Below are 27,173 nucleotides of genomic sequence, written 5' to 3'. Positions count from 1 at the left end.
CGATATAGCGCGCTATAGAAAATCACTTTTGCTCGAACGAGAGACTATACATTCGACAAAGCGCAGTCCTGAGTACACCCTACTGTGGGTACATGAAAACTATTTCAATCTCTCATATATCGGATATACACTCGTTTTAGATAAAATCTATCTTGCGCTTACTTTATCCATCCATGCTGCTATCGAGTTACATCGATGAAAACAGTCTTGGTGAATTACATCGCGAATTATTGTTTCTATTTTTCACAGAAATCTTCTTTCAAATGCGCAAAATTACCTTTCATAATATAATAATGTCAACCCAACGGAAAGTTATCATTTATCTATTATTTTTGTATACGATAGATGGAGGGAGGTTCTTTTTGTTAATTTATTTTTCAATATAATGCAGCAAGATTTTCTTCCGGAAAGAAAATTCGTAAATTCTGATTAGCTTCTAATCTCTTTTATTTGTTAGATTTATTCTTTATTCACTTTATTCTTTATACTTTATTTTTCTTATTTCACGGAAACATAAAAGAAGGAAAGAGTAACAAAGGAAAGAGTCAACAATTGTGCTTTTCGTTAGGTAAAACTCTTATTTTCCGCTCGGTTAACAGATTATTATAAAGAGGTCTTTGCGAGTTAAATGTCGGACCCAAGCAATCCGTTTTCTCGAATACCTTTTCGTATCTTTCCTTTTTTTACAGCGTAATAAGTAACATTTTGACGAGAAAAGAGAAAGAGAGAATAAAAGAGCGAGACAGAGGAAGAGAAGGAAAGAAGTAGAGAGAGAAAAAGTATAATCAAGAAAAAACCAAATAATTCTTACCTGCATGTTTTCTTAAAATAAAATACTGCCAATGATCAATTTATGGTCAATTCTGTTAATTAATGACACAATAAACAAACAACAACAAACACGACAAACAACACTACACAAACTTTTATGAATCGGATATAATTAAATTGAGCTATACTGGAGTAGTATTTATGTTTAACGTGTTTGATCCGTTTAATTTCGTATTTAACCGTATACATGTGAAACGCAATTTATAACATATATACTTTTAAATCTAGTGGTAAGATGGAATGACTAGAAAGTTACTTTCTATGTCCTTGATTAAGAATGACAATTTATTGAATTCTAACCTTGAACCTGAACTTTCTGTATATCTTTTTTGGAGAAAAAATCTGTTATAAGAAAAAGAAAAGATCTCTAAAAAGAAAAAAGAAGAAGAAGAGAAATTTATTATCTATTTAGTGGGACCCTTCTCGATGTTTTGTTATGAGTCAAAAGAATAAAAAATATATAAGAATAAGAAATAAGAAATAAAAATCGTATATATAGAATCGTATAAACATCAGAAAAATATGAACCCTTTAACTATACTCCATTTTCATTTTTTATAATCTTGTAAGATATAAAAGATCTCACAGAAAAACGATTACAACTATTATATTTTCGAAAGTATTAAAAAAAAAATTATTAAAATTTGCGATATCTCTGCGTCGTAGAAATGTCAGATTGAAATGTCTTCGCGCGATAAAATATGAGGATTTATTTGTTATTAAATTAAAGATATATATATGCAATGATTTTTCTTAAGATTATTTAAAAAAAAGAATATTTTTATCATATAATTTACATTGTTAAGAAAATTTGCGCTTAAAGATTATTCGTAAGATTATATAAGTTTGCATGATGTTGCTATTATGGCGACAATATTTGGAAAAAATATTTTTTAGGAAAGAGGGAATATTGAATTAAAAGTTTTATAAATAATGCATTAAGTATCAGACAATAACAAAATCTTGCGCTATCGAATATCAAGGAAAATGAAGATTATATTTTTGATTGCGTAGCTAAAAAGACATTCTCTCTATAATATTCGAGGTGCGACGAGACATAAAACGAACTGTATCATAGAGATAAACGGAATGAGTACCGATGAGATGTGCGGGTGACAAGCGACAATAATTGTTGCGACAATTACTTTAGGTCGATCAAATTATTGTGCTTCAAGGAAATAAAGATTGATTATATCGCGTATAGAATGTCTCTTATTTTATGACACTCTATTATGTCGGAAGAAATGGAGAGGAAGAGTGAGAGAAAGAGAGAGAGAAACTGTCTCTTCAATTATAACCAATTGCTAGAAAGAACTATTCGCTCGCGCCGAGAGCGATCGGTTTCGTTTTATATGTCGAGGAATTATTTTCGCAATACGAGAATGTATCCGCGAGGCGATATAAATCTTCGAAAAATCATCGCCGAAGGGCATCCCGGGTCCGACGGCTCTGACCAAGTGCTTTTGCTTCGACGACTCAGAATCCTAAAAAGTGAACGTGCTTCCGAGACGAGAGCGATCTTCGGGCCAGGTAAACTTATAACGATCTTCTGTCTTCCTTCATCTCTCTCCCATCTCGGAATATAAACTGTTTCTAGGAAGTCGGGAGTCGTATATCTTGCTGAACGACAATGCCACGAGTCACTCACCTGGCTGGACCTATCTCGATATAGACGAAATCTGCTCCAGGAAGAGAAGATCGGATTGACGTTTTTTCTTTCTTTCTTTTTTCCAGGTGGTTTGACGATCATGGTCGAAGAGGGTGCGCAGTGATCTCTCTTCTTCTAAATCTCTCTTTTTTTTGTTCTTGGGAGAAGATACGTGATCTATATTTAATGTATTTTTTATTTTATATCTTTTAATACACAATTTTTTCCCTCTTTTTCTTTCGTCGCTTCTAATTATAATTAAAAACTATTCAATATTGTTGCTTATTTAAGCAGCATTCAAATAAAATATCTTCATTTTTCTTGATATTTAATAGTATATTTAATAGTATATTTTTTCAAGATTTTTTTATGCAATGTGCCACTTTTCGACTGCTATCGTTTTAATATGACTCGCAATTTATTATCTTATAAATGTCTTTTATAAATAAATTTGTTGCTTCGTATCTTTGTTTTGCAAGATTGTTGTACGAACGAAATTGCATTCTCTCATAAGATTTTGTAATCATTTTGACTTGGCGTCGCTCGTTTTCCTACATTGGCAAGCGTGCAATCTATTTCGAGAGAAGTAGATAGATGATTTCTCTCACACTGACATCACCTAATCGTTACGCAGAGAGATACAATCGCGCGCTGCGAGTCATTAAATCGCAAATCTCCCGCGGAAGCGGAGAGAAAGATAGAACCTCAGATACACAATCTCAGATATTCCTTCTTGATAAACTATAACGATAGTCGCGTCGTTGGTCAACGAGCACCAAAGTGGCGCGAAATTTCTCGATTTCCTTTCCTCGCCGATGCGGGAACGTCGCTGAGAATGTCGGGAATGACTGGCGACTGAACATCTCGGGGCATTTTATCTGGTAGTAAGTATCTTGTCGTCCGGCATTAGTATACCAGCCAGTCATTGGAGGGTGACAGATCCTTATCTAGGAGACACGCCGTCTCACCCGGGCTGACGGTTTCTCGGTCACACCTCCGTTTCGGGATCCATGAATCGCGACGCGTCCCTGCTGGAGATCCCTCATCCAAGATACTTCGTGCTCTTTTTCTCGCCTCGTGCATTCGTAGCTATAATACAGACCGTAGACTCCGGGAGGATGCGATCTCTTTGGCAGGTAGACCAAAAGTTGCGATCCTCGCGACTTTTTATCAAGAGGGAGTCGGATCCGAGACGCTCGCGACTGCAACATTTTAAACGTCAATCTCGCTGCTTTGCATTCGCCGGAGGAAATCTCGAATCGAAGACGCTTCAAGGTTGTAAAAAGAACAGGCACCTCCTTTAACCTAATGAGTTTTATTCCGAGATCTTTTTGACAAGTCTGTCACTACATGTTAATTCACTGCTCGTGAACTATCTCGCGGCATCGCTCTTAGACGATGCGCTAATCCTTGGCGAACAAGTTGTATCGCGTGCCAGTGTCATCCTTTCGAAGACCTCGGCGATTTGATATTCTCCGACTGTCGCTTTGAATGTCGTATATTGATCAATAGAATACATAGTTTAATTTTAGTATTCTTTGATAGATAAGCAATTATGTATGGAGAAAAGAGTCGTCTTCTCTTAAGTCAAATCGAGAGAGAAATCTTGCTCTTATTTTCAATATTAATTTTCTCACGAAAATTCATGGATTCTAAAGAATTTTGATAAATTTAATTTATATTGTAGAAATTTTAAGCTCTTCTCTACTTTGCGTTTTAAAGGTAATACTTTCTTAAACTGTATCAATGAATATCAATGATTAAAGATGACAAGATTTCGTGAAAGAGCAACTATTTCACTGATTATTGAAAACACATTTTATTCATCTGTCTTATATTTTACTAATTATGATAGTAAAATTTCACTAAAAAAATAATTATTACCACTAAGTATTTCTTCTAAATAAAATTTCACTGTTTTTGCAGTGCTACACTTATAAAATCACTATTTATCAGTGATAATACGCTAAATCTATTTAAAAAAGTAAATGAACAGTTCTAAACTTATTGTTGGAGAAATTAAAAATATAAAAAATTAAAGAGTATAAAAAAGAGAAATTATCAATAAAATTATCAATAAATTAAATTATATTAAAAAAGATTAATTTGTCTTAAAGCATCAAGGTAAATTAGATTGAAAATTGAGATTGAAAGTGGAAGAAAAAAATTTTATCTCGAGAGAAAAAATAAACGAGAAAGAAAAACGATGGCATTTAAATTTTTTCCAGACAATATTATTTTTTAATACTTTTCTTTTATATAACCTGAAACATCTAAAAGCGTTTATTTCGGATTATATGACGAGATTAATTATACATGTCGCGATAATAATAAATTCTTTCTTGCTGTTTTGTGCATAAAATCGGTGAAATTACGCCGATACTAAACGTTCAACTAAAGAATCGTTACCAAATGTTCGCAATACGGATCGTCGCCGCGAACTCGATCACAATGATTCGCGCGAATCAAGGGTAGGAAGGAAAGGAGAATACGATCGCCGCGATCTTAATGACTGCCGAGCCAATCGTACACCGAGAGTCGGCAGCCGGCCGTTTGAATGGAATAATTAGATGATTATCTTTTATTTATCCGCGGCTTTGATCAGCCGCCCTTGCGGCATAAAAGGACGCCATTTGCAATTATCCGAGAGACGAAGGAAGATCGCCCACGGGAGAATGATACCTCTATTATAATCAAGCCTTCCATTACGAGCCACCCTCTCTATTCTACGTGACCTCGACGTTACGGAAGGGAAATATATAAGTAAGATACACTTTTTTTCATTTCTACGCCTTCCTAAAGCATTGCATTGCGCAATAGTTCGAAAAATTTATAGACAAAGATTGTATTAAATGAACTTTTATAACGCGAAAAGTTACCTTGCATGAAGATGCGACCGACAGTTAAAGTGTCTTGTCCGAGAATTGCAAAAAGACGTAAATAATTTTGAATAATTTCATAATAATTAACTTAAACTTGAAAACTTGATGTAAAATTACTTATTACTATATTTGATTATAAATCAAGTTACACTATAATTCCAGTTGAAAGCTACATAAGCAAAGCCTTGCACTATGGAAGAGGCGGAGAGGAAGAGGTCAATTCTGCTGACTATACGTAAAAGCCACGTTTCATTTCGTGATCTCAATTCATCGATCTCGCGATATAAGTAAAGATCTTCCCTTTTGCTACCAAACATCTAAATCACGAGACGACCGGCTGCATCGATTCTATTGATCGAATCACGGAACGCGCTGCGCGGGGGTCCATTATGCGGCTGTTAGAACGAGAAATTGAGCAGCTTTTGGTATAATTTTCTGGAATCTTTAATGTGGTCCAAACACACGAGCGGGGACACGTATCGAGAAAGAGATTCGTGTCGAGTAGGTGGGCCGTTTGATGTCATGGGCCTTATGGTCGACGAACAGTAATGGCGTCTGTCAGGGAAGAAAAGTTGGGGAAAATCGAGCAAACCTAGGATACCTAAGTCAAAAATACGCCGTTGTCATATATTTTTTCGTAAAAAGAGGCGCAGAGATTCTGTATTGACAATAGAATTTCGCTAGTAAAGGCATCGTTGTCGTTGGAGTGAAAATGCGAACTAGCCCTTCGAGATGAAAAAGACGAAACCACCCAAGCTGTCTCGGCAACAATATCCGCACGAAATTATTGGCCATTGAATCAAGATTGTAGAACGACCTTTAATGGTTCGCAGAGGATGAAAAGTGACTTTCATTATCTTGTGTTGCGTACCTGAGCTGTTCGAATATCATAGATGTATCGTAGAACTATATTTCGATGTTCTTTCCGGAAAGAGATATTGAAGGCCAATATCCGGTTATATAGAATAGAATCCTTTGACATGGATCGATAATTACATATATAAAATTCCGATTTTATATCTCTTAAGGTGATTCAATGTTGTGAACACAAATGTCACTAATTAAAGCCACGACAAGAGAGATTTAAATAATCAAAGAAAGCACTCTTTACTCCTCCGTCTTATGTTTCATCGATTAAGATGGTAAAATTTCGCTGAAAAATTAGCCATTATTACTAATTGATTCTTCTCAAAAAGATTTTATTGTTTGCAGTACTGCACTGAGAAAAAATCTGGTTGCATTAATTAGAAATCTGGTAGATTCAACCAGTATGTCTGTTGAAAAATGGACGAATCAGAATTCCTTTAGGAATTACTAGATGAGTATGATTAATTTCTTCCTGTTAAATTTATGAAATTTACTTGGTAATAATACTAAATAATACTAAATTTAAAAAAAATGGCATGACTGTGTCTATGTTTAATTAATATAATAAGAATTTTTATAGATCCAACTAGAAAATATTAACCAAATCCTTAAGGCACTTTTTCATGTTGACGCTCGACGCTCATTTTCAGTGTCAAAAGAGATCACGTGATTAAAAATAAAGATATCAATTCGTCATTTCTTGTCACGTGATATCTTTTGATGCTGAAAAGGAGAGTCGAGCGTCTCATGAATTTGCACCTTTATAGTAAAGTCTATTAAACGTCCTAGTTATAAAAAATCGAGTCTTATCATGATAATAAAAATTCTTAGTTTAACCAAAATGCTTTTTATCAGATACGTTTTGTTGGTACAATCAAACGATTTTTCTCAGTGTGTACTTTTATAACTAAAATCACTGTTTTTGTCAGTGATAATATACCGATTTCACTTAACATTCGTATGCGTATCCTATCTACATCCATCTGTATGTCTTTTGTCGACAGCATTTTTCTTTAATCTTAAAGTATAAAGAAACAAATCTCGAAATAAATATAATGTATTGGCAAGAATAATTGTAACTGTGTGTTGCAAATGATTCTCTAATTCAACAGGAGGTAAATTGAAGAAATTGGAGCAAAATATTGCACAGTTCGAAAACGATTGCACAGTTCTTGTGCAATCGTGAGCAAATATGAGAATTATCCAAGTAAAAATAATCATGAGTGAAATTGACGAGAACTATACATCACAAATATTACATAAAATTCACCATGACATAAAAAACTTTACCAAAATGATGTCAATGTAATTTCTTTAACAATAATAATATTGCATTGCATCATTACACTAAATATCCTTGTATCTAAGTGACACACACATACATGTGATATATACATATGAATGTATGATATATAACATATACAGCGTGTCTCGAAACTAACGCTTGATATTTTAAAGGCAGATTCTCTGGCCAATTTAAAAACGATTTTTTCTCAGCGAAAATGTCGAGGGAGATCATTGTTTTTTGCATATTCCCAATTTTTGTCATCATGTATCTTTCTAACTAAGCCTTAAATTAAAATTCTATTAAAGTAAACTCTACCTAAAATTAACTAAAGAATGTGACTTTATTAATATTTTATTCCCATAAGCCTTAGTTTGCGAAGAACCCTTTATTTTCAATCGTTTATAACTCGAAAACTATTAGTGCCACGACATTTTCGCTGAGGAAAAATCGTTTTTAAATTGGCCAGAGAATCTGCCTTTAAAATATCAAGCGTTAGTTTCGGGACACCCTGTATAACATATATATAAAGAAAGTTTGAAGAAAGTTCTTTTTTGGAAAACGTTCTTAACGTTCTTCTTTTGGCGCCCTTTTTAATTACCTTAGATTTGTTTATTTTTTAATGGGAAATTTCGACTTCTAAAAATTAATGAGATGTCACACAAGAAAATATTGAAGTCAAAAATTTTCTTGTCCTTTTAGAGGAGCTTCAAACTGTAAAAATAGATCATTAAGATAAAATACATTTGGGAAAAGAAGAACAAGGACACTTTCTTATCGAGAGATAATGATAAACGAGCGACTCATTAAGATCGTAAATCATAAAAAGTGTAAAATTATTATTACACGATATAAAATGTTTATAATTTACGATTGTCGATCTTGCATGCATCTGTGGAAATGCAATAGAGAAGTAAGATTTGTTGCCTTGTTCTTTTAGCGGCAGAAGACCGAAAACTTTTTTGGAAAAATGTTTTAATAGTCTTACATTGTAAAAAAGGAACAAAAGAAGAAACACAAAATGTTTGACGTTAAATGTGCATACACTTGTCTGTAAAGACGGAAACTACAATTGAACCGAAACTATAAATGAAACTACAATTGAACAGAAACTATAATTTATTACTTTGTTGGAAAAATCTAATGAGCTTTTCCGATAAAAATGCACTGGCAGACATATTTTCTTCTTACCTAATCATGCAGTCTTATTTTTTATTTACAAACAAAATAAAAAAAGAGAAGAAAAATATTATGGAAACTTAACTAAAGCAAACGCACTCGTCTATTTTTCGAGAATATAGAATCAACTTAAAATTGTGCAAAAATAACGAACGACAGCAATTACATTTCTTCAACAAATAATTCAGCATGATTGTAGAAAAATAATCATTAAGATTCGTCCTGCGTTATTTTACGATAGGACTTTAGGATCTTTTCCGGCTACATCTTCTCTGGGATGACGTTTATCGGCAATTTCATGTTCTCACGTAGAAGAAGAAAAATTCCTGAAGTTTCGTCTCCATTGAAAGATTTCAGAAATTCTGCTGATAGAATTCGAGCAGGACATTTATTCGATAATCGAGGTGACGTCTGCCTAGCTGAAATTTATGAAGGCTCAGTCAAAAATCATCAAGTTCGCAATGCTCGAGACAAACATCGGGGAGCAAGCGCACCGAAGCACCTTTACCGCAACCATCATCAGCATCAATACCACCGGCACCGGTCTTTGCACCAGCTAAATCATTAGACGCTCGAAAGCACGTGCCCCCCGCGGTTAGCATTAGTTCATCTGTCTCTGGTTCGCTTCACAGCCGTTCTCCTTCTTCTTCCCCTCCCTCTTCCCTCCTCCACTTTCCTCTTCCTCTTTCTCTCGTGGACCTCTTTCTCTCGTGGATCTCTTTCTCTCGTGGACCTCTCGATTCTTCATTGCTCACCCGTTTCCTCCTCCTCGTTCTTCATCTCGTTCTTCGTCATTTCTTTCTTTTTCCGTGTGTTCGCTGTATCTCGCGCTCTCTCCCTCTGACACCGTCATCTCCCTCCATCCATTAGACTTTCCTCCTCTCGTCTCCGTTATCACGTCTTTCTCTTCTTCTGGCTGTTCCTCTTACGCTCTTCTATTCTCATATACGAGGTTTCGAAGGAGGGTTTCGGTCGCTTAATATATGAATCTCACGCATCGAACCCCACGGCACACCGCGGGATACAGCGAACGACATGTGTTTCTCTACTCTCTCGGGGTCTCTTCTACCCTTCTCTTTCTCCCTCTTTTTCTCCACCCGGACGTCTTTTTTCCTTCGGCTCATCCTGCGCGCATTTCTGTCGCGCTTCTCTTCTTGACCAAGCCGCGCTGTTCTTATTTTATGGGCATCGTTCGGAAAATCGAATGCGGTGCTGAGTACCGGAAGCGATTGCTCATTGTGAACACGATCAACACTTTATAGTATGGCGCAGCGCTATATTTTCCATAAACATATCAAAATAGGATGAAACCTCCGCTAAAGTTTACTTAACTACTGAAACATAATAGTGTAATAAATTATTGAATTATATACAAATTTGTCGAGTTTGAAATATATTTTTTTTTTAATTTATAAATATATGTATTTTTTGAAACAGTTTTTATATAATTTTTATATAAAAACGAAATTTTAATGAGAAATTTCTTTTGTGAAAAACAATAGACAAAACACACAAATCAATCAATATAAAATTATTAATTTATTCATATCTATTGAATATTGATAAATTTCAATTGGTCATATTTCAAATTTCAGGTCATATATCGGTTTTGATACTTTTGTTTACAATTTTATGGCAAGATTTGATCTCGTTTTCAAGTTATTTAAGGTCTGTTTGCCGATAAATCATTCTCTGCTTGATGAAGAAATGTTTGAGTTAAAAAATAAATCATACCTAGTGCGATGGATAAAATTTTGAACAATAATGCTCAGAATATTTTGCACGGTTGGGAGTCGAAATAATTAGAGAAACATCTGGCTGGCACGAGGCAACGTAATCTCTTTTTCATGGTTGTCAGAAAACAATAAAATCAATGGAAAAATGCAATCTTTATAGGAAATAGAAATTTTATTTTAGTCGATTTATCTTCTTCTCGCTTCTTTCAGGATTCATTCATGTTTGTATACGAGTTCGTGTATGGGCTATTTTGCACATTTCATGCTTGCACTGAAAACAGAACGAAGGACTTTCTTTATACATAACTAAAAATTTTGATTAATCGTTATTTTTTGTCACAAATAATGAGCTGCAATTTATTATAAAATATAATCTTTATTATATATATAAAAATTAATGTAATAACTACAAGATAGAGATTGTTCTGTATTAAATCAATAAGAAAAGTATTATTTCGTATTTAAATTGTATTATTTTAATAACATTTGTTATTAAAGTAGCAATTATTTACATGCATAATATTGATTAACGACATTTATAGCCTCATATTTTACGTTATTTTTTAATGAATATTTATGTAAGACTGAGGCAACATAGATTCGCGCCGCTAACGGACACGAAATGCATCCAGATCTTACGCATGTACGGTTTATATCATGACACGTGTAATCTCGCTTCTCCGCGCTATTAAAGCAAACATCACATTAGGTAGGGAAATGTCAAGCCTACTTACGTCGCGCCGTTGTACGTGCATCTGTAACAAATGCGAGGCGATATGAAATAATAAGCCTATTAGTCACAGGATCAGGGAGGGGATCCAGGCTTAACACAACTTAGGTCAACGATAGTCCAACTCTTTCTCTCTTTCTCTCTCTCTCTCTCTCTTTTTCTCTTTCTCTCTCGCTATTCGTTTTCTTTCTCTCGGATGTATCATTCCTCTAGTATCTTGTCTGCGTATCGTGCGTGCTGCGTTCATGTTTCCACGGCCAAGTCCCGAACAGTATTCACGCGAGGATTTATGGTGCGTCCACTCATTCATAAAAATATTATTCAAATTTAGACTGTCTAGACGGCACGATGAGGAGCTGGACCGCTGCCTCACGAGGGAGGATGAAGGTGCCGGATTCATCGAGATGCCGAGAGTGGCTTATCGCGTCCGTACTTATTTCGTTCATTGATAGCTTGAAATCTTGCTCGATCTACTCTTAATTTCCGATGATCTTTGACCCTTGAAAGGAATTTCATTTAAACGAATTCATTTAATCGATCGAAATTATTTAAAAGAATAATGTCTTGTTATATAAAATTAAAAAATTGTTTCTCAATATCGTATAATTTTAATTTTAAAGAAATTCTTACAAAAATAGACTTCATGAAAATATCTAGTGTTTAAAAAATTAGCAATTAGATTAATATATAATTCTTAAGTAACGTTATTCTTTTTATCCTTTAACTAGTACACTACAAGTCTGTTGTAAACTTTATAATCATTAAAAAATCTTTTTCTTTCAAAAGATATATTTGCTTTAAATTTTTATGATCAAAATGTTTAATAAAAAAATTATTACGGAGATAATGTCTCTTTTTTTATATTGAAATTCTTATTACGCGTATTAAATTAAATTAAATTGTACAGCTATTTATTTCAATAATCAATATCTGCATATATAAAAAAGTATGCATAATATTTTTTAAGATTACATAAGCATTTATTTAAAATTAATATAAGTATACGAAAATAACACATTATTGATCATGCTCGCTTGCAGAAAATGTGCATCCACTTTTGCACAAGACATTTCTCGCGCCCTTTCGAACGACGGTATCTCGTTGTATCGCCCACGCTTTACATCTTGATTCGCGAGTTTTACTCTCCATAAATAACGCTCTCGTCTACCTTTCTCACTGAATTTTATCGCCAACCAGCGATATGACGTAAAGCGAAAATTTAATGGCTAACCAGACTATACATCCTTCGAAAATAATAGTCGAGAAATTGCGAATATCTCACACAGTCTCAATTCATTTCGATCTTGGAGGATCTTGAAATAAATAAATAATACATATATACTACAAAATTGTTTCTATTTTCATTTTCTTCGGTCAAGAAATTATTTTAATAATTTAGGACAATAATCCTTCGTTCAAAGTTTACAAGTGACAAGTATTATTTCGAAACATTTATTTATGCAGAATTCGCATCTTTTTCTTGCCGCGCGGAATAGTTGAATGACAATGCAATTAATACATTTAAAAAAAAAGAAGAATGAAACGTAAGCGAGAAGTCGAACGGAAGCAGAAACGAAGCAGAAAGCAAGGAAAGAGAGGGAATTAGCGAGCAGGAATCATGGTGAGCGGGCGTGTGCGATCTGCAAAAGCCCTACGGGTCACTAAACTAAACCAATGAGACCGTGCTGGGATTAAATAATTCATGCTGGGAGCGTAATCCGCAAATTTGTTTAGGATTACGAGCGCTCACCGCATTTTAGCTTTACGCCGCGTGCGGTCAAACAATGGCTATCTTTCAACGCACCGGTGTCACTGTTTTCCGCATCTTACTAAATATCTCCATTTAAAATGTCTGTCCAAAATGGATTCATCACGTGGAATGAATGCTAAATATCATAATTTAAATATCATTTTTATGACAAATGCACCTCCGTTTCGTGGTATCAAATGATAAATTATCACACTTTGATACACTGAAAGCGATTCTTTCACAATTTTGACTATCCTATTTCTCGAAAATTTGATTAATTATTAAAAATGATAATATTTAATGTATGCGTGCTGTCAAAAAATTCCGTTAATCTTAAAATTCGAATATCTAATATTTTAAATTTCGCAAGAGTCTTAAAATTATCATGTGATATTATTGTCGTATCAATGTTTTTTTTGCGCGCGTCAACGCGATATTTTTTTACGTCAATTTAATATATATTTTTTTATTCTTTCACAATTTTGACTATCCTATTTCTCGAAAATTTGATTAATTATTAAAAATGATAATATTTAATGTATGCGTGCTGTCAAAAAATTCCATTAATCTTAAAATTCGAATATCTAATATTTTAAATACCACAAGAATCTTAAAATTATCATATGATATTATTGTCATATCAATGTTTTTTTTTTGCGCGCGTCAACGCGATATTTTTTTAATAATCAATCGTCAATTTAATATCATATTATATATTTTTTAAAATTTTAATGCTCTGTCGCAGGGATTAATTGCGTATCGATGGTGGCCGTCGAGACAACATTAGATTTGTCGATTCAGCTAATGCTTCGAAAACGGGGCGCGAAAGGGCAACACACGCGGAAACACGGGGGGTACGTCGGACGACATACGGAGGGCACGATGTCCTACATACTCTGCGTGTTCGTTGCTTAACGTCGGGTGCGGCCGACATCGGTTCTTTGGTAATGAATAAAGGCGAGATGGGGGGTCCCCTGGCCCTTTTACTTTATCCTGGTGACTCTGAAGGAAGGGGAGAGGGCTAAAAACTAGGCGTCCTATACGGGAACGGAAACGCAAGTGCTAAATGCGTAATGATCGCTAAACGAAACCACCCCGAGTTTCGAAAGTTGATATACATACATATATTCCTTCTCTCCGATGAATGCTTACCCTCTGTCGTAGCCGTTAGGATGACTTTCGACGTTTTCTCTAATTGTCTGCAAAAAAGGAATTTGTAAAACATTAAAAACATAGGAATAAGAAAATTATATATTCTTTTAAAAACAAAATTATAATTATTTATCATATTATATTTTGAACAATTCAATGGACATAGATTATACACGTAACGTCCATAAATCATTTTAGACTCACACGCAATCTATTAAGAAAAGAAGCTTGGGGGGGTTTGCTTCACTCCCGAAGAAGTTCAAATTTTGCAAAATTCTTTTCGCAACAGGCTTAATCTATAGATTTTTGTTTGCACATGAGTAGAAATAACAAAATCGGTAATAGAGCAGCAAATTAGCAACAAAAGAGCACTAAATTTATATATAAATTTTATTCGATTGTGCTGAAGTGACTGTGCGAGCTTAATAGACGTTCTCCTGGATCGGCTTCACGAGCGATTCATTTGACAGCTAGATCCAAGAATCAGACTCTCTTGACGAGAACGTCGGCTTGGAGCAACCAGGTGGTCGCGTTGTTTGCGCGCAATCGTGCCCGACAAGGCCCGAATACGCGGCTGAAAAGGGAAAGGGAAAAAACGGACGAAATCATCGAGTCGGCTGTTAAAATTATAGAGCGAGAACAGGCGTCGCGATGCCTCCCAGAGCGAGGCGGTATTCAGTCGCGGGGAACCCCCGCGAAGAACCGCGACAATGCGCCCGCCACGCGAGAGACAGAGAGGGAGAGACCTCCTTGTTCTCCGCTATATACTTGCCCCCCTATCTTAATCCCAGTCGCGGGGGGTCCTCGTTCGTACGCTACTGGTCATTCGTTTGACGCGAACGTTTGTATACGATCGCGCGAATTGCGATCTAGCGTGTACGCGCCTAATCATGCGGGAGCGAGTCTTGTTGATCTCCTTTCGGGTGATTCGGAATTGATTAGACCCACAGGAAGACTGATATGATTCTCTTTCCCTCTTTTTTTTATTTTATATTATAGATAAAATTATAATCTCTGTAATCTTTTATCTTTCAAAGAACATCGAGTCGATAATTAATGTGGTGATTAGATGTATAAATTAAATTTTCCTTCTCCGGATGCTACTGGTCATTTATTTGACATGAACATTTGTATACAATCGTGCGAACTTCAATCTAACGTGTCTCCGATTAATCATGCGGCAGCGAATCCTGTTGCTCTCTCCTCGAATATTTCAGACTTGATTAAACCTAAGATTGATATATTCTCTCTCTCCTTCCTTTCTTCTTTTATTTATACTATAGATAAAATTATAATCTCTATAATCTTTCTTGTCTGGAACATTGAATCGTTAAATCGCTAGTCAAATGTGCGGTAATTAGATTTATCAAATGGCATTCATTAGGTTCATTAAATTTTTCTTCTCAGGTCAGAAAAACTAAATACGTTACATCATTCAAGTATTTCAATGAAAAAATTCATTTTGCACTTATTTAACATTCATTTAAAGTCGTAAAAATAATAATAGCAAAATAATATTGCCTGATCGAAACCGCATATGTCTTTTGTAGAAACGTTTCTCCGTCGACGAACGGATTCACTTTCACCCTTTCCTGCGGGATCGTTAGCGAAATTGCAGAGAACATACTCAATGTCGATGCGATGTGGCACGTTTGGTCGTGGGAGCCCCCCCGCGAACAACCGCGACAATGAACACCCGTTCGCGGGGGGTCCGTCTACGGGTGCTGCCGGGTATTCGCTCGACGGTGGGCGCACTTCCGACTTCTCGTGTATATTAGTGTCACTGGACCACCGTGAACAGAGGGAAATAGCGAACTATCTTGATATGAAATGTTTAATACACTTGTACCATTTATTAGAATATAATTTATCTTTCATACTAACGTGTACGAGTTGTAACGAATTACACTGGGATGTTTCGATTGGCGACACCGTAATCTTGTACTTAAAGTTTCTGAATGAATAAAAATCACTCTCACTTATAAATCTTGAATTAAATTTTAATCAAGCATAATATTTAAGAATTAATACACGATGTAATTTCAGGTAGAAGCAATACACAAGGAGATTGATCGTGATCGGTATGGTGGAGATGTTTCTTGCTCGAAGGAGATTTCTGTATTAATGCACTAGCAACTATAGTGGGGAAGATAACGCACACCTAATAGTAAAGCAGAAGGACTATAAAAGCACATCAATCTATTTTCCAAGGTAAACCACTTGTTGCTTTCATACTTTAAGATCCATAAAACGAAAAATTCTAAGAAAGAAATTCTAAGGAAATAATTAAGAATATTCGTCAAATCATATGGTCAAAATTATCGAAATCCTACCAGTTACTCATGATGATCAATTGATAAATATACGGTCTTAAATATCTAGTTTTTGTGTATAGATCACCATTCAGTATCAAAATTTTGCTACAAGATATTTGCTGATAATTAAAAATCTTATGTGCGCGAAGATAGATTTAGAAAGATTTAATAAATCAGCTGAAATGATACGTACAACACAAAGATATTCACAAATGTGTATTTAAAAAAATGTTAAAAAGTCTCAATCAACCTCAACTTATTTTTTTTTAATCCTGGAATTATTTATTTTGCTATAAGACAATAAGTGACACTTGTAAAGGCTTAAAATAACGTGCACAGTAATATTCAATGATACATCTTAATTCAAATTGAACATATACATACATATATTTAATATATAACATAAAATAATAATAACGAACAGGGAGAAAGCAAAGGGAGGAAAGAAATGTTGGAAGACAGTACTCGTCGCCTCGACGCGCTTTATTATTAGGCCACTATTGAGGCTGCCAATCGACGCGGAAATTAATACGCGAGGAAAGAGCCTCTCGTTCGAGCCCTTTAGACTTTGTCCGTCCGCTCTTTACGTCTCGTCGTTTCGCGCGAGCTTAAAAGCGCGGAAACGCGTGCCTTTATTTCGAAGGACTCGCGCCCTCGAGTGGTACTCCGTTCCCTGTCGAGAGTATTGCACTCGACTCCAAACGCGCACGAGGCCAGATGTTTTCAAGTACTCCGATACTCTTTCGCGTGCAGCACGCGCTAAAAGTTGGCGCTTCCTAAAAGTTGTTTCGACTCGCGACATCAACGACCGCGTTGTTGCCCTTTGAAAAGGGCAGGGTAAATAGCAGCCTTTCGCTACATCTCCTCGAGAGGAGAGAGACTTGGATTATTATTGCATCCTCTTTCCTAGAATTCTTCGATTTTCTCATCTCTTTTAATTAATCTGGATTATTTGGATACAATCGCTGTTGTTACTTTGGAAAATAGAAGGGTGGGTAGATTACGAATTTTCACGTTATCTTTATTTTTTTTATCCTCTGCTTCAGATTTATATATATATATATAATATAACCGGTTACGACGCTGCGAGATCATCACACGTGATACCGTCGAATCGATTTGTGCGGGGTACAATCGAGCGAAGATAGAGAAAGACACAGATGATTTCTCACGGCATCTAATGCGCGTACGAATTCATCGAGAGAGGCCGCGGTCCATTTCCAGCGCGGTGGGTCCGGCAAAGATCGAAGCACGATGACTTAAAGCGTCTTCGAGTGAAACTCATCTGTTCATTCGCCGGGCAACAATGCCGCGATACAATGATACACACTCTTCCACGAGCGATTTCTTCTTTTTGTCCGTCTCTCTTTTACCGCGCCGAATAGAATCGAGCGGTGTCTGATGATACGCGTGTATACTAATCGGGATAACAAACGTGCCGCTTTACGGAGAGAATTTACGATATCTTCGAGCCGAAATATACAGATCAAGCGTGACAAGTGTTATCACTTGTATTATTCCGATTTCAGAAAGTTTCGTATCTCTTTAAATATTAATTTATTAAATTGCCGATTTATATAATTTAGATATATTTATATGTGTGCGATTTTTGTACGAGATCTTGCTAGACAAATGTTTGAAATAATGGTTAAACCATGGAGAAGAGGATGCTTTTGTATGCTAGATATGTAGAATGTACCTCTGAGTTAGACAAAAATTTTTTTCGAAATTTTCTAAATTAATTTTCAAGATTGCAATTAATTTGTATTTTTTTTAACGGATCAATCTAAAGCTTTCTATTACACATTTTAATTATTCTTAATATTTATTAATATATCTGTGGAATAATATATTATTTTTATATAAAAAAATATATAATTTTTATAACTTAAAGAATATTAAATATTTTATAAAAATATTGTATTGTATAAAAAAATCTTATATTTATAGTTTATATTCGCTTCTCCATCTTTTCATTCCATCTTTACTATACATATTATACGGCACTATTTGGCTGTCAACGTACATTGTAACATAATAGATACAACATAAATTGTAGGTTGGATTGATAAAAAGAGAGAGGTTGATAAAAAATGACAAAATTAAACAGTTTTTCTCTAAATTTATTAAATAATAAATCTTCTTTTTCTTGACAAAAAATAAAAGATCGAGGTATAAATTAAGAGGATAACGGATGATAACATCACGTTTAGAAAATAAAATGTTCAAGCAATTCATTATTTACAGCATCGTACATCTTTTTGTTACTATCCCAGAAGCGACAATACACTTTCATGTACAGATAAGAATTTATTGTTATACCTGGTCCTCCGAAGCTACATATTTTCCATCTCGGAAGGAACTTAGGACGCAATAAAGCGAGCCATAAATTCCTCTATGGAATTACCCCTTTATCGATGTTCTCTTCGCTACAAAACGCGAGAAACAAAACCGAGAACGAAAATCGAAATCGTGAGTGTCCTTTTTGGAAGTGACGCGTAAATTACTTTTATCCGTCGCGTTTCGATTGTTAACCGGAGATATCGCATATACTGTCCATCAAAAATAATATAGAACGCATTAATCTATTATCTTTTTTATCTTCCTTTTGTCTGATATATCTCAAGCAAGTCAACAGCTGTTTTCTCTAAAATAACGTCTTCTGAAATTTGTACAAAAATTTATGAAAAGAGAAGAAGATTAAATAATTGCTAAATCGCGATTAGTTTGGATGATCAAACAATGATAATTGTCACATTATTTATATTTTATTTTCTATTACATAAATTTGTATTCTCTCTATCTAGTTAATATAGATGATATTTTTTTAAATAAATACGCAAATAAATGCACAAAATAAATTCGTGAAAGCGAATTATCTTGAAATTTGTGAAATCTAGAAAGAAAAACATATTGTCTATATTTTATACTGTGACTTTGTCGCCTATTGAAAAACTCTCATTCGTGACATCGATGAGTCCGCATTTAAAAAGTCCGGTTCTTTCGTGATGTCAAGTCACCCATCACTCGTAACGCTTGTTGTCATTGTCGGTGCCCGCAATCATGCAATGATGATGCATATGCGCGATTCACACTTAATCGATGCTTTTTGAGGAATCTATCGAGCGGAATATATCAAAGATTTATTCAAAAGATTTATTTTCATATGAAAAATGTATTAATATATCTGCGATTGACGACAAGGACGATGATGATGATGATGAAATCGCGCCAAGATGCATTATTCACGCGTGACTTCTTGTCATCGTATTAGACAGTTTAAAAAGGTTTATTATAAAGATTTATATAAGGTAATATAGATAGGATAGTTAATATAAAAATGTATATAGAGTAATTAATATAAAAATATTAATGAATCTTTAGATATATTTTAACATTGACTTTTTAATTCTCTCCAATATTCTAATGTTCTTTCTTCCTTCCCGAAAATATTTAATTCCAAGAATTTTTTCGGCAGACTTTTCGGCAACTGTCAACACTGAACATTCAATAGACAATTGTTCTCGGATGACCTTCCAATAAAAATCCAAATAAGAAGCGTTAGAGACGTGCGCCCAATGTAGTTATGTGTGAAGGTCAGTAGATACAGAGATTTTTTTTTTATCAATTGGTCATTGACATTGATATTAAGTATTAACAATAAGTAAAATCACAAAGGCTTTTTTAGAAAACCTCTCATAAAAATTTTACCAGTACCAATAAATCTTGAAAAATTATTTTATAGGCGATCCGTTCGTGTAAATAAGAAGAAAAACCTCGTGAATGCGTCATTTACGTCCAGACAATACTCGACGAATTAGAATTATTTCTCTAATAAAACCGTGGCAGGTGCTGACATAATTATTTGAGAACGAGAGCTGATGGGTACCAAATGAGAATGCAAAAGTAGGACCGTGACTCGCGTAATAATCTCCCCGAACGGTGTCGTTAGTTTCTTCGTCTCGTTCTCCGACGTTGCACAGGTGAAAGAGCAAGAGACTCTTGTAAAGTCGATTGTCGAGTTCCCGCCCAGCGACTCCTTGGCCAATCGGAAGCGCATGCTCCCGGTCTCGATTCCTTTTTTACTCTTTAACAGTTACACCAGAGTAGTTTTCTCGTCTCAACGCCATCTTAGCCGGCCGGACATTATTGTCCGGTCTCATTGATTATTCCTCAGAATCCATGACGTCGTCATTTGACGAGAATCCTTATTCACGAGACTTTTTCTCTCCCGATTTTAACTCGATCCTTTGCCTTGCAACGCGCTCCAAGTATTATTCGATCGTTGAGGAATTTTTAAAATTTTCTCAATTTGCATAACGCGGCTCAAGACATTCCTCTCGTCTCACTCTATAAAACGTGCAAAGCGATATTGGTGTAATGAAAAAATCGTCGTGTTTAATTATCGAATTATCGCGCTGTCGTTTAATGTATGCCGATTCTTTAATTGAATTATGCTTAATTATATCGATTAACGCACGCTCGAGTTTCCGCCGCATATCACGTATTTAATTAAAGCGCCTGATGAAATTATATGATTATTATATTGCGAGTAAAAATAACGTTCTCAAGAAGATCGCATAAAATCTGAGATTTATACAGCATGGCATTTACGTTCTTCACGGTTGTTACTTTGGTTTTCTCAGAAGTTTTTTTGGATCTCGATACGAAAATTTTACGATCCAGTTGATACATTTATACTGATCATCCAATTACATATTCCTCATTTAATTTGTTCATTCATCTTATGAATCATCTTGCAAGAAATGCCAAAAGTAACGGAGTAAGATTATAGAAAAAGAAGAAAATAATTCCAATTTATATTAAAACATTTATTCCATCATATTAACTCGTGAGATTTGATCTTAATATTCATGAAGCGCATGATGATTATTTTCCAAGCGAGTAGATGGTTTTAAATCATCGCTGACGCGTCTTATTTTATTTTAACGGGGCATGTCATTATTATGTATCCTCTGTTCCGTTATCTTTTATAAGTTATCACACTTTTCAATTTATTAATGCAATCTTACATACATATGTATGTTTATCTTGAAAGTGGCCCATGCGATTCTCTAGAGAAGCAGTCGGACTTTCTTTGAAAAAAAGACAAACTCTCTCTAAGCGTATACTTCTATTTCTTAAATAAAGAGATTGAAATGCAGTCTACTAAAGCGCGTGCACCTCCTCGAACACGCGCACAACGGGCTTACATGTCTTTTCTCCCCGCCGAGGGCAACGGGACCCTCGTAACGCGCACTTACATCGTGAGAAAGATCTCGGTGCTCGCCATCACGGCCTGTAATTTGCACTTCCGTTCTCATACGAGGTCGTACAATGTGCTCCGAAGACGACGGCCACGACGGGACGCAGGAGAGAAAAGGCGGGCCGGAAGCCCGCAGGAATCGGAAGGGGGATTGAAGGCCCCCAGCGAACTGCCGCCGCTCTCATCAGGTGTTCCGAATTTCGACTTCCCGGACCCCGCGACGTTATTGAGGGGTAACCCGATCCCCCTGGTGACGCAGGTGCGTCGGAACAATCGCGCGTCCGCCAAAGAAAGAGAGTCGGTCTATAAAACGTCGCGAAATGGGGTCGCGAGGCGACTTTTAGCGATCGAGGAGGAGAATGCCCCGATCTCCCATTCTCTCGGCGACATCGCCGGAGAATCGGAACGATTTCTTGCACCTCGCCGAGAGAGCGAATGCCTCAACGACCGTGTTTTGGTCTCTCCAACGTACTCCTCGTCGCACGTGCTCCGTCACACATTGTGCTCTCCTTTGTACCGGATCGCTTATTGAGAGGCATGGGATGTGTGCGCTAGGTGAGTTTCTCCGTCTAACGAGGTGACTTCGGACTATTAATAGCGGCGACTGAAAGATGACTGACAGACACGTATGGAATTTTCATAAATTATTACGTTAATGCGGTAAAATAATTTCTTAAAATATTTCTCATGGCTACATTGTTAGAAAAAAGGTAATAGATATTAGTTATCAAATTCGGATAATTTTTGAACAATTTTTTTTTAATTATTTTAATAAAATACAAGCTTTTAATTATGGGATAGATTGGTTTTCGATAAACATTTTTTTAATATTAAGGTTCATTTAAATGACTAATTTGTCACTGTTGGTAAATATCTCTATTAATGAATTATATATATTTAAGTCGCAAGTGAGTAAGGCTTCTTTCCTGTGCAATTTGCGCGATATTAATAAAAGCGAAAAATTCTCTCGCCTTCTACATTTATCGGGTCCATCTGTGTATGCGTAGTCCCGACGTGGTATTTAGATTTTTTTAACAACGGAGACCAACGGATCCTTTGACGGATTCGTTCCTCGTGCGCTTCTGGTACTCAAAGAATTCGTTCCCCGCTTTTGCGCGCGCGCCTTTTCTCGCATACCGTTAGTCGACTGCCTCTAAAGGGAGAGAAGGTGGGTATATTAAATTCCATGATATACTTGTCAAAACGTGTGCGTGAGTGTTTATGTGTATATGTGCTAGTGTTACTTCGGGAGCCACTGTGCTGAAAACCCTTCGGAGACACCGTCTCCGCCACATATTACGAGACACACTCGTCTTACCCTCCTTCCTTCGCCCAACCTACTCTTTTCATCCTCGACTTCGCGGGGTACAAAACCTACTGCGAAGCCGCGTAGCGCCTAATAACGCATATTAGCTTTGTCATTCATGATTTCAAAGCGATTTGATTTTAACAGACTTGCGAAAAATGTCGTTTCCGCGAGCATTCGATTTAATTAATTGCTATGACGCTATAATACAAGAAAAGACAATGAATTGGCAAATTTAATACAAATAAAAGCAAGTATATATCTTTAATATTTAAATTTTGAATCTAGAATCTAGAGTAACTATTGTTATAATTACTGTATTCCACTTTGCTATTAAAAATGAAGAGATAATTAATATTTTATACTTATTATCTATAAAATTCTCTATAAAATTAATGTCTGTATGAAATTAATCGATAAATCGCGCACTTTTATTAAAATTTAAATAATTTAACATTATTTTGAACAGAAATTGTTATAAAATTTAAATTGTGTTACGTTAATGACTATTATATTATGTATATCGTATTTTTCTTTATTAATTTAAAATTTAGAGATATTTAAATTTAATAATTTATAATTTTAAATTTAATAATTTCATATTTATTGGAATTCTCTGCGATAATGTTTACATGGTACGCCATGTTATATCGAAAATTGAACAATAGAATCGATGAAGGAATATGTACTCCTGATCATGATGACGAGGATGAAAATTGATTCGGAATGCATTTCGTAAACCATCAAAAGGATCCCATGGGACTATTGTACATCTCTTTGTGATTCTCGAATTTCATAGACGAGCGTTTTGCGCTTTGCAAAGAAATCGCCAGCCGATTTATTTTTATTTTGTAATAAGTTCATTCCTCTGGGAATCGCGACAATTACCTGACGCGATAAAAACTTGTCATCGGCCAAAACGTCCCAAATATCCGACGAGTGAAGTATTAATTTTCGCAAATCTTCGTTGAGATGACATTACTACTAGTTTTCAAGCGCGATAAAGAAATGCATGCAGTTTCGCTCTCGTTTGGCGCAGAATCAACAGGTTGCAGACTCTTCTAAAGCCTCTCGATGATTTATGAATTCACTTGGGATGCATTTTTTTCTTTGTATCGCTATTTTTTATTCCATATATCGCAACAGGATAACGTTAAAATATCAATAGAAGAAAAATTTCTTGCCTCAAGATAAATCGTTGCTCGAAAATCTGATGAAACTTTCAAATGGCAAATCTTTTGAATCAAATTCATTTTTTTAAATATCTATAAAGAGTCAAATAATATACAGTACCGGCCAAAAGTATATTACCTTTATGTTTTTTGAGGATAATTTAATTCAAAGTGCACATATATATTTAATTAATTTTTTTTAAGTTGTTTTCATTATTGAATAAAAAATCTATTGTTTAGGAATCTATATACCTATTAAAACATGTGACTAGATAGAAATGTATGCACTTTGAAGTTATCCTTAAAAAACATAAAGGTGATATATTTTTGGCCGATGCTGTATATTGTTTGTATGAACGCGGGCAGAGAGATTAACGCATTTATATAATAGCGTGCAAGAAAAATGTCACTATGTCAGGGCATTTTTTTTAGAAAACAACTGTGGGAATCTGTACAATTATATATGTTGCATGCTATGTATGTTACATAAATTATGAGATGTATGGACCGCAAGAACATATGTCCAGCACAAACCTTGCACGAGTGTTCGAGGCGATGGTTCCGAAAACGCCGGACGTATAAGCAGAAGTGAGGGACTCACGAAAGGACGAGTAAAAGGTCTGAGAAAACAGTAAAAGTAAAAATCGGTAAGATATGTGAGTAATAAAAGCGGACAATGGAGGGGCAAATTAATATTAAGGGTGGACTTCCTCGGGCGCGGAGCGAGAGACTCGGGACCCGTATCCTGGACGCAAAAGAGAGAAAGAGAGGCCTCTCTCAATCGAAGGTAGGTGGCAGAGAGAAACCAGGATCGAGTAGAGACAGTAATTTATCAAGCGTAGATAGGAATCTCTCCGCAGTCGCGTGTGCGGAATCGACAAAATATTGTCCGTCCTTTAGAATTTCTCTATCTTCTCGAGTCTCCCGATCCAACAATCGAAGGGAGTTAATTCTACATCGTTCTATTACTGTGCAATACGAGGCTGACGTAACGTCGATCGAAGTCGTGCTTTCGATAAAAGAAACAATGCGCCGACCTTCGTCGAGGAAGCCCGAGGACAACTATTTTTCCGGAGGCGACGCGCCGGCCAAAAATACCAGACATACCAGTGGGCGCGCGCCCAGACGCCGCCCGCTTCTCGTAGAAAAATAATGAGAGGGGAAATAAAATAAAAAATAAGATTGTCCGTTCAAAAAGTCGGAGCTCAATGAACGATGCGCTTGGCTGCGATATGCTCATCGTTCGCGATATAGAGGAACGTTGTCTAAATCACATTGTTTTCCAAAAAAGATCATATTTTAAATGCTATTTTTAAACGTTATTATTTAATTATTATTTTAATTATTTTTAATTATTTTTAATTATTATTTAATTATTATTTTTATAATTTTTTAAAAACTTTTGATTTATAGAAGACAATTTTCTTTCTTTTTATTTATTTATTTTTCTATTTTATATATTTATATATTTGCTATTTTTTAATATTTAAAAAAAATTGAAAAAAATATCGACGAGATTGGACAGATGTATTTAATGCGATGACACATCTCACGCAGTCACGTGTGAAATTAACCGGTAGATCGCGCACTTTTACTAATACTTTGAATTCGCATTGATCGTGCTCCTGTAATGCACTGTAACGGAGTGAGCCTGGCGTGCGAGAACAATGTAACAACCCGCTGGTAATAAACGGCAATTTGGTAGGCAAATCTCCGAGTATCCCGCACGAGTGTTCTTTGTAAACCCGTGTAAGATACTTATGTGCGTACTAAATATTTATTAGCGTCTCTTTTCACGATCGTGCAAACAGCTGATGAGCGATGAACGCGTAGAGCAAATTACTTAAAATATATTATCGTGTGTCAAAGGTATTATATTTTATTACATATAATTCTTTTTATAGATGACTACTTTACATATATTTAAACAATGAAAAAATACCAGTAAATAATTCGTGAAATAGATTGCTATTTCTGACATTTGACGTTCAATTTATCTCTTTCAACTGGACAATCTCGCGGAATCTCCTCTAATTCGCTTCTTGCTGAAGCGAGCGATTTGTTTCTACAGAACGAGAACACTTAGATGAGACTCGCGAAACGAGTCCGCGCACGATTGCAAAGTTATAATTTATTTACTTCGGTCGCGAACACAAATTACGCGCGTCAACACATACGTTTGGATACTTCGGCGGGACGGCGGACCTCCTCCTGGTTGAAGAAAAGACTCGGGGTGCAGGAGGAACGACGCGGGGGTGAAGCGACGGGGGCGATGGAGCCGTTTCGATCGCATAAATCTCGCGTATTCGGCTGCGTGACGGGTTCTAACGATATATTCTGATATAATTAAAACAATAAATAAGATGGCGTCCCACCGCGAGCACCAGGGGTCGATCTCTAGTTCGGTACCTTATCACCCCTCCTGCCCGGATCGCCCCCTCTTCCTCCTCGCGTGCCTTCGGAAATTACGTTCGCGTACGCGACTCGTTGCTGCTGCTGTTGCTGCTGTTGCTGCTGTTACTGCTGCTGTTGCTGCTGCTTGGCCTCCTTCTAAGAGGGTAACCAGACACGAGTGAATGTATATCACTACGTGAACTTTTTAGGATCCTCGATACGGTCATCTCTGTGGATATGACGTAATCCGAGCGTAATAGTCGCCGACGCGGCGCCGACTTTAATGAGAAGTGGATAATTATGTCGCATTGTCGGCTTTTGTGTTGAAACATGCGAATTGATATACAAGACGCATACGATCTTTCTTCCGGCGAAAGTGTACAAGTATATCGTCGAGGGATGTTTTACTGATAATTTACGAACGCCAGTTAACGGTCCATGAGAAGCGTGACCGAGGGCGTGGCAAGGCTTAATTACTGCTTAAACAGGAGTCCTTTCCGCCTCTACCAGAGTAGAACCTATCATAATCCTATCCTGGGTGCCTCTTCGCCCTCGGCCCATTACCCACTGGGACGTTATAGTTCCGGAGGTCTAGCTGACCATGTCGAGGAACAGGTCAGCCACTGGTAAATTACACGTTTGTTTTTAGAGTTCGAACCC

Source organism: Camponotus vicinus, unplaced genomic scaffold (assembly GCF_025532165.1).
Source record: "Camponotus vicinus isolate PSW18456_S1 unplaced genomic scaffold, iyCamVici1.0 SCAF_10, whole genome shotgun sequence".
Taxonomy (NCBI): domain Eukaryota; kingdom Metazoa; phylum Arthropoda; class Insecta; order Hymenoptera; family Formicidae; genus Camponotus; species Camponotus vicinus.
Note: the sequence above shows the minus strand (reverse complement) of the source record.